The sequence below is a fragment of the Tenrec ecaudatus genome, chromosome 5 (assembly GCF_050624435.1).
Source record: "Tenrec ecaudatus isolate mTenEca1 chromosome 5, mTenEca1.hap1, whole genome shotgun sequence".
Classification (NCBI taxonomy): Eukaryota; Metazoa; Chordata; class Mammalia; order Afrosoricida; family Tenrecidae; genus Tenrec; species Tenrec ecaudatus.
The window spans coordinates 124926742-124935743 of NC_134534.1; the positions used below are offsets into that span (position 1 = coordinate 124926742).

The 9002-nt window shown below is 41.7% G+C and overlaps 1 pseudogene; it reads left to right on the forward strand.

Moving 5' to 3' along the window:
* The first annotated feature begins 4507 nt into the window (after positions 1–4507).
* LOC142449246 (E3 ubiquitin-protein ligase RNF113A-like) lies at positions 4508–8593 on the forward strand (annotated as a pseudogene).
* Positions 8594–9002: the final 409 nt, after the last annotated feature.

The window sequence follows — 9002 nt, forward strand, 5'->3', positions numbered from 1 at the left end:
ATGACTAGCCATTACATCACCATGTTTCCATTGTGCAAAATCCCACCAAACAACAACAACCCAAATGTCCTTGCGGAGAGAGATAATTCATAAACTATGGCATGTTCATACCATAGAACATTACATAGCAATGAAAATAAATGAACCACAGCTGCATACAATGATATGGAAGACCATGCATTTATATTGAAAATATATTTAAGTTAGCATAGTGGTTTTGACCTAATGGAAATCATGCCAAATATGAAAAATTCACAGTCCTAAAAAAAGAGTCTGAATAGGTACTTGATAAATCGCCAACATAACTTGTTGCCCAGATGAAATGTGATGCAGGTTTATCAATCTAATAATCCCAATTCACATATGTGTGAAAAATGTAATGTGTGACTTGAACATTTAGGCTAAATTATCAGTAAGCTAAGAGAAATAACTCCTCTATAATAAACAATTTCTAATATTAGAATCAGCTACTTTGTCATAGACAGTTCCTTGACTGTGGTATGGTATGGCATCGTCCTTAATCAAAGAAAACCTGAACCTGATACAAAAATCCCCGATGCAATTTGATTAGCTACTCCACACAAAATTGTCATCATACAAGACCAGAGGGATGGAAAACCAAAAACTCCTATTGGCTTAGTCTTTTATTTTGTACAAAGATTAGCAACACTGTCAGTTTAGACTTTGATCTTCTCCCGAATCATTGCTTCCTGCATAGCCTGTGGACCCCACCTACAAAAGAGCTCCCCAAGGATGATGTCCTAGTCCAACATTCCTCCTGAGAAACCCTCATTAAAGATAAATGTCTGCTGTTGAAGATTTGGACTTTCATTATTGGACAAACTTACTCTCCAGGTCTAACTGAATGTTTTGGATCTTACCTATATGCCAGTCCATGAGTATAATGTAATAAACTAAGATAGCTTACATATGGCAAATCTGAATATATCCCTATTTACTTAAAGGCATGAAACAAAACAATATAAGTATGCATATAACTATGCGTAAGTGCTTCAAGTATAAATTTATAAGTATTTTTTATTAAATGAAGTTCAAGAAATTAGAAAAGGAAAGTTTACTCTTCATAGAAGCATAATGCCAGGAAAACTGGAAAATATAAGCTAGGATATGATTGCTACAAAAGGCAGTGTGGTGTTGGTTCTAAGACTTAAAACGTAATCAATCAATGATTCATTAGTGTGAGTTCTGCACAGTTGTATCTGCATTTGAAGGATGGTACTGGCAAAGAATAGTGAGGTGACCATGAACTGTCAAAAGAATAAACAGATCTGCCTTGGGTGGAATACAACCAGAATGCTCCTTAGACCCAAGGACAGTGAGACTTCATCGCCCTATGATGGACATGTTCTCAGGACACACTAGTGCCTGGAGAAGGATCGCATACGTGGTAAATGGCAAGGAAGAGAAAAAGCGGAAAACCTCGACAAGGTGGATTCAAACTGTGGCTGTAACGATGAGTTTACACTTAAGCGTTGGGAGGATGGGGCAGGACTGGATGGTGTTTCGTTCTATTGTCCACAGAGCGGATATAAGTCAGAGTTGACTGGAGGGCACCTGACAACATTGAACTTTTTGGAGAAATTACCAAAAAAATGTCAAAACCAAATCCACTGTCACTGAGTTGATTCCAACCATCATGACCTTCTATGGAGAAATAACAGACAACTCTGACTTCTTCAAGTAAGAAGTGTAGATAAAGTTACTCTGAGGATGCTGTGATTGAAAACGTACTATATGACCGCAGTGTCAGTCTCTCCATAACATTTTTGGGGGCCAGTCTTTATTTTTTGAGCATTAAGGTTCGTGCCCAGTGACAAAGTTTGCTAAACGTCAACAGTACGCCGGTAATGCAAGGACGAGTGCATAATTATCTAGAGAGTGCTCTCTTGTTTTCTCTTAAGAAACCTTAATGCAGGAGAGAGTCACATTCCTATCTGTGGAACATGGCCTGCTAATACACAATTTAGATGCAGTATTCTCTGCCTCAAACATCAGTTTGATTTTGTTCTGTTAGCAGTTTTGATTTTCTAAAAATTATGATGGGATTGACGAGAAGACATCTCTGTGAACTCATTATACTGTAATAGCTGAAAAAAGAATATTGCAAAATAGGTGCGGCATTACCTTGATGTTGACTGAATAGGTTGTGGATATACACAGATGAATAGATGCAAAAATAGAGAGCTATAGGGATGGGGTTTATAATACTTTAATAAGTGTTATATTAATATAGAAACTTGATCATAAGTTTCTCATACATATTCTATTTTAGTTTCATAATATACATTGAGGAAGGAAATATTTAAAAAACAGTTTTATTAGGACATAATCCAAATACCAGACAATTCAATAGTTCAATCATATCCAGAAGCATTGTACAATCAGTTTAGAATGTTTTCTTTTCTCTTATACTCCTTGTTATTAGCTCCTTTCCCTCCCCCCCAACCATGTCTCCTGCCATGCCCCAAAGAAACCATTAATCCAGTTACTGTCTCTATAGATTCATTCATTCATTCATCCTGGATTTCATATATTGGAAAATATACAATAACACAAAACAAAGGGTCAAAAAAGCTGATAAAATAGAGAAAACTGGTTGGGAAAACACAAAAACAGAGTATCAAAAACTAGAATAGCTTTAAAATGTGTCAAAAGGGAGAGCAAATGATTAATGCATTAGGTTTGAACCTATGAATATTTGTAATCATCCACTTTCCAGAACATTCTCTAAGCTGTCAAAGCTATCCATATCCTTGGCCTGTGGTAAGAATGGATGCTTCATTTGCATGTATTTCCCTATTATTTTTTCCCATTACCAGAATTTTCCGATGTGTCCCAAAAAGGGATCAAACCAGATGTTGCATTTCAATCTTCTCTACAATACGCTCTGTCTGATAACCAGGCTATTCACATCTCTCAACGAAGGTCAGAGGGAAATCATCTGAGGTTTAATCCTGCACCTGGACTTTGCGCTCACACTGTCTTCCATGGCCTTCTGCAAACCAGGTGTTCACAATCTCAGCTGATACCACTCCTACCTTCAGATTTAGAGTGTTGTTAGTTTTTTTACAATCCATGGGTCACACGGGCTGGCGGACTTCGTTGTCACCTCACTTAGATGACTGCTTGTTTGATTAAGTGACAGTAGAAGGCAGAGATGGTTTAGGGGTACAATTTTACCTTCCATGCAGGAGACTAGAGCTCAATTCCCTACCAATGTCCCTCAGGTGCAGTTGCCACCCATTTGTCAGCTCAGGCTTGTGTGTTGCTGTCGTGCTGAAGAGATCTCAGCAGAGCTTCCAAACTATGATGGACTAGGAATGAAGGTCTGGTGATCTACTTCGTAAAATCAGCCCATGCAAACCTTACAGGTCACAAGCAGGGATCTAATCTTTAATTGATGATGGAGATGGTGTGGTACTGGGCAGCACTTTTTCCCTCCTGTACACTGGGTACCATTAGTAGGGGGTCAACTCCACAGACCTTCACAATAATAAAGTTATATTAATCATTGACAGAGACTCAGAGTGGGAGCCCAGTAAGAAACCTTGTTTTTGCTTTCTTCTTTCTCTAATGTTTCTTTTTTCACACCACTGGATGTGAGGTATTTGTTAATAAAAGAATGGTACTTTCATAAAGATGACGAGGATTTTAGTATATGCTTCAGTTAGCTCTAGTCCACTGAGCCCTAAACACAAAATGTATTTGTAACCACGGATTGCCCTACAAAGCTGCATAAGCATGTGTACACTCATCTACACATGTACTAAAGCACAAATCATTTGAATCGCGATTTTTCTCTATGAAGCAGATGTGGATTGACTATACAGACACATTCTATACTCTGCTTTGAGACTTGCTCAAGAATCAGATAATCGTGTGATTCAGTGGATTTGGGGTACTTTCGCCACATAAGTGGGTAAATGTCGATGGCTGGAAACTGGTTAATGGTATTTCTGTTGCTTGTTTTAATGATTTCCATAGAGAATGGTCATGGGACACAATTTCAATCAATGAAAAGTAAGTGAGGGTCAATTGGCATACATCTGAGAAAGCATTGCTCACTTTTCAAAAGGGGGTTTGAGACCGCATGACCCTCACACGCAGGGTCTTGGACAGTTTGAGGTAATAATGTTAAGCTCAGAGCTATTTGACTCCAGGAACGTAGAAGCGTAAGGGGGAAAAGCCACCACAATAAATATGGCAGAGACCAAGATGGAAAACAATCGGAAGCATTGCTCTAACTGTGGTATTGCTAAAGTTTCCAACATTCACTACATAAGAAGTAGAATCATATTATCTGTTTCCTGAGGCCAAAACTGCCTCTTTGGGTAATCACATATATATTTCTTTGTATTTAATTAAATATTGGGTAACTTGAGTACTTTATCCTATAAATCATTTAATCACACCAATGTAATGGCCGACATGAAATGCATTCTCAAATATTGCTTGCTCAGTGAATGAACACATATATGATGAATTAATGAATGAATGACTTTCAAAAGGAAGGGCGAATGATTGTGTTAACACTGTCACTATTCATTTTTTGTCAAATTGCTAACCATCAGGATTTTCATTATAGAAGACTTTAGAGAGGCAGAAATTCTGAAAGCATTTGTTCCATAGCGTTAGCAATGTCAGTTTTTTCCCAAGTGTATAGTAAGTGAGGCATATTGGCTTCATATGGAAGTCAGTGGAAGTCTTCAGGCTTAAGACAGGCTATCATTCATTTAAACGAGCAATTTCTGTTTGTGTTTCATTAAAATATCTATTAATATGGGTCATCTGCTAGAACAAGGGCAGCATTTTGTTCTGCAGACTCATTCGCTCATCTGCGGGGTAGCTCCTGAAATGAAAATGACATCGGGGACAGAGAACAAAATGAGTGAGGGTTTTAAGGAAAAAGAGAACATGAAAAATACCACAAATGATTGCTAAGTTAATGAAATTATTTAGAAGTTCATCCTAAGTTGAAAAGAGAATTTAAGACAAAAGGGATTCCATTTTCCACAGGCTTAGGGGGCACTGTGAGATGGTGGTACTTCTTGGCCACATTATATTCTTTCTTCCTATCCTGTTGAAATTATTTAGGGCTAACTTAATTTCTTTATTTCTTTTCTTTATAATTTTCCTAGTGCTTTGAGTGCCAATGGAGTTTTGAAAAAAAAATTAAACAGACCACTCATAATCTTTAGACAGACAGACAGACAGACACACACACACACACACACACACACACACACACACACAGCATGTTCAGTGCCATAGAACCAGTCCAGGCTCAATGCAACACTATCTAAAACCAAACCAAACACCGCTCCATCCGGTACCTCCCGCACAATCGTTACTATGTTGTAGCCCATTGTTGTCAATCCACCTCCTTGTGGGTCTTGTCCTTTTTCACTATTTCTCGACTCTACTAAGCATAATGCCCCCTCTCGATAGACTGTTTCATCCTGGTAACATATCCCACGTATGTGAGGCCAAATCTTGACATCTTCACGAGAACCTTTCTGGCAATCCTTCTTCCAAGCCAGTTTTGTTGATTCTCTTGAAGCAGATGATAGATCCAGGGTTCTAAGACAACACCATATTTATTTCAAAGGCATCAACTCTTATGCAGTGACCCTTATTCATTATCCAGCTTTCAAATATGTAGGAACTGATTGAAAATACAATTTCTTGGATCAGTTTACCATAGACCTAAAAGCGACATAGTTGCTTTGAAGAAACGTTTTACAACAGATTCTTCCAATGCAACATATCATTTGATTTTTTGAATGCTGCTTCATGGGCATTAGATGTGGGCCCAAGTGAGACAAAATCTCTGACAACTTCACTTTTCCTTCATGTATCATGATGTTGCCTCACTCACTCATTGACATCAAGTAGATACTGACTCATAGCTACCCTCTGTAGGGCAGCTACGATGATGTTGGCTATTGGTTGAATTAGTTTCTCAAATTATTTGCTTAGAATACAGGTTGGACTAGTAGGGTGAATGGATATAACTTTGCCACACCTATTTCATGACTTTAAACTGTGGAATATCCTCTTGTTCTATTTGAACACCTGTCACTGATCTATGTACAGTTTCCACATGAACATAATTTAAGAGTTTTGGAATTCCCATTCTTCACTGTGGCAACATGATGCGTAGTTTGGTATGATCCACACAGTTGACTATCTTTTATAATAAAATACAAATAGACATCTTTCTGGTATTCTTTGCTTTCATTTAAAATCTATCTGAAGTCAGTAATAATGCCCCTAGTCCCATGTCCTCTTTTGAATGTGGCTTGAACGTATCTCAGCTCCACATAAATGTATGATTGCAACCATTTTTGAATTGTGTTCACCACTTTTTGTTTATAGAATTAATAATGTTGCTATGTGATTTCTGAGTTCTGTTGAATTGGCGTTCTTTGTGGTGCAGTTGGTAGCGCTCCTCCAAAGACTTGCTGTAGAAAGTGAGCATTTTCCGTGCTGCACCTGTTTATTTCGATTGGTATTCTTTGGATTCCTTGCCAGAAAAAGCAGGCTAGTTCATTGGTTGTCATTGTTTTAAAGAATCCAATGTGTCTCTCACAAACAGCGATATTATTCCTAACTGCCACACGCCCTGGTAGCATAGTGACCACGCATTGGTCTGCTAACTACAGGCTCAGCACTTTGAAACCAGCAGCTGCTCTGTGGGAAGCAGATTCGGTTCTGTACTCCCTTACAGAGTTAATCTCAGAAACCCTTGGGCAGTTCTATTCTGCCCTAGAGGGTCACTATGTATCTGAATAAACTCAACAGACGTTTTTAATTTCCCTCTTTGTTTTTGTTATACTAAGTAGACCTGCTGGCATCACGGGTCAAGCATTTGGCTACCACAAGGCCAGCATTTGATCCCATCAAATGAAGCTTCCTGCTCCTGTGAGGATGTGCCGCCTACAAATCCCCAGGGAACAGGGAAAACTCTCCTATAGGGTCACTTATGAGGCAAACTAGACTCCATGGCAGTGGGTGTGGATTTCGATTAGTATGCTGACTTCTAGCCTGCCTTTAACTTGCTGTTTTGTTTCCAGCATGAATTCTTCAGGAAATTTAAGCTGTGGCATGAACTAAAATGGGCTTTACAGTCCTGATCTCACAGGGCTGGCTCTCTTTCACATGTGCAAAAGGAACTAAAGAGGCATGGCTACATCACAGAGACCATTATTAAACAGAATGACGTGAAGCTCTTGTTTCTTGCCGTATCCGGTATCTAGGTCTTTCCACTTTCTTTTCCCTAACCCTTCCCAGAAGATGCCTGCTCTCTCCAATTCCCCCCACAGCGAAAGGGCAGTTTGGGTACTCAAATCGCTGAAATGTTCCTTTTGTTTCAGATACAAAAAGAAACCCGAAGGGGCAGGAAGTGGGGCAGAAGGTGGATGGGTTAGTTTCCCAAAGAGCAGCCTTTGAGACCCTGGAAGAATGAGCCCAACAACCACACGGAAGCGGAATTCCTAACCACAAGCCTGCTGGTGCAGTCCCCCTTTCCACAGTACATCCGGGTCTCGGAGGATGCTCACGTGGTGGGCCGTTGGCAGCGCGCGGTCCACAGTGGCCGGGGAACCAGTGCAGGGCGGGGATGGCCGGTCACCCGCGCCCCTTCCTCTTCCGAAAGCCTCGGCGGACGGTGGCTGCGGGCCTCCGAAAGCGCCCTGGCCGCGGCGCAGGGCCCGCGGAGAGCGGCAGCGGCAGCAGCAGCAGCGGCGAGGAGGGCAGCCCCCTGGTCTCCCGGGAGCGGAAGATGGTGGCCGCTGGCCCCATGGTACAAAGGACACCAGGCAACCGCTGGCGCGGCGACGCCGAGGATGAGGATGAGCCCGGGTGTCTGAGTGCGGCCTACCCGTCCACCCGCTCGGGGACACGCGTTGGGCCCGAGGACATGGGTGCCACTGCCACCTACCAGCTGGACACGGTGAGAGAGCGGGACGCGCAAGCCATCTTTGAGCGCAGCCAGAAGATCCAGGAGGAACGGAGGGGCAAGGAAGATGACAAGATCTATCGGGGGATCAACAATTACCCCAAATTCATGAAGCCCAAAGATAAGTCCACGGGCAACGCCTCCTCCGGGATGGTCAGGAAGGGTCCTATCCGCGCCCCGGAGCATCTGCGCGCCACCGTGCGCTGGGACTACCAGCCGGACATCTGCAAGGACTACAAGGAGACTGGCTTCTGCGGATTTGGGGACAGCTGCAAGTTCCTGCACGACCGCTCCGACTACAAGCACGGCTGGCAGATTGAGCGCGAACTTGAGGAGGGCCGCTACCGTGTCTGCGAGGAGGAGAACTATGAAGTGGGAAACGACGACGAGGAACTACCATTCAAGTGTTTCATCTGTCGCCAGGCCTTCCAAAACCCAGTGGTCACCAAGTGCCGGCATTATTTCTGCGAGAGCTGTGCACTGCAGCACTTCCGCGCCTCCCCGCGGTGCTATGTCTGCGACCAGCTGACAACTGGCATCTTCAATCCCGCCAAAGAACTGATGGCCAAATTGGGCAAGAATCATACTGCAGGACAGAGGGAACCCAGATGAACATCGAATTTCCATTACCTGTATCTTCTTAATTCCCAAATCTCAGAATAAATGAATAAATGTTCTGCTTTGTTTTGTTTTAAAGGTTTTGGTTGTGTCTTTCCTTTTTAGCAAAGGCGACGGAGGGCAGAAGGCAGTGAGTGAAGTCTGGGTGCCTGGTGAAAGCACTGTGTTGGAGACAGCCTGACTTTGAGCGCTGAGACAAACATTTCCCCTCTGTGTAGCACAGACTTGCAGAATCCTCGAGCATAAATTATGAAGGGGGCATATTAAAATTGTATTCTAACGGATAATTTTTTGCTTCATAAGTATATCATTTCAATTATGAAATCACTTGAAAAATATTTAGAAACTAGAAAAAATAACAATTTCCTCAGAACCAAACACCTTTATGTACATACATAGTTTG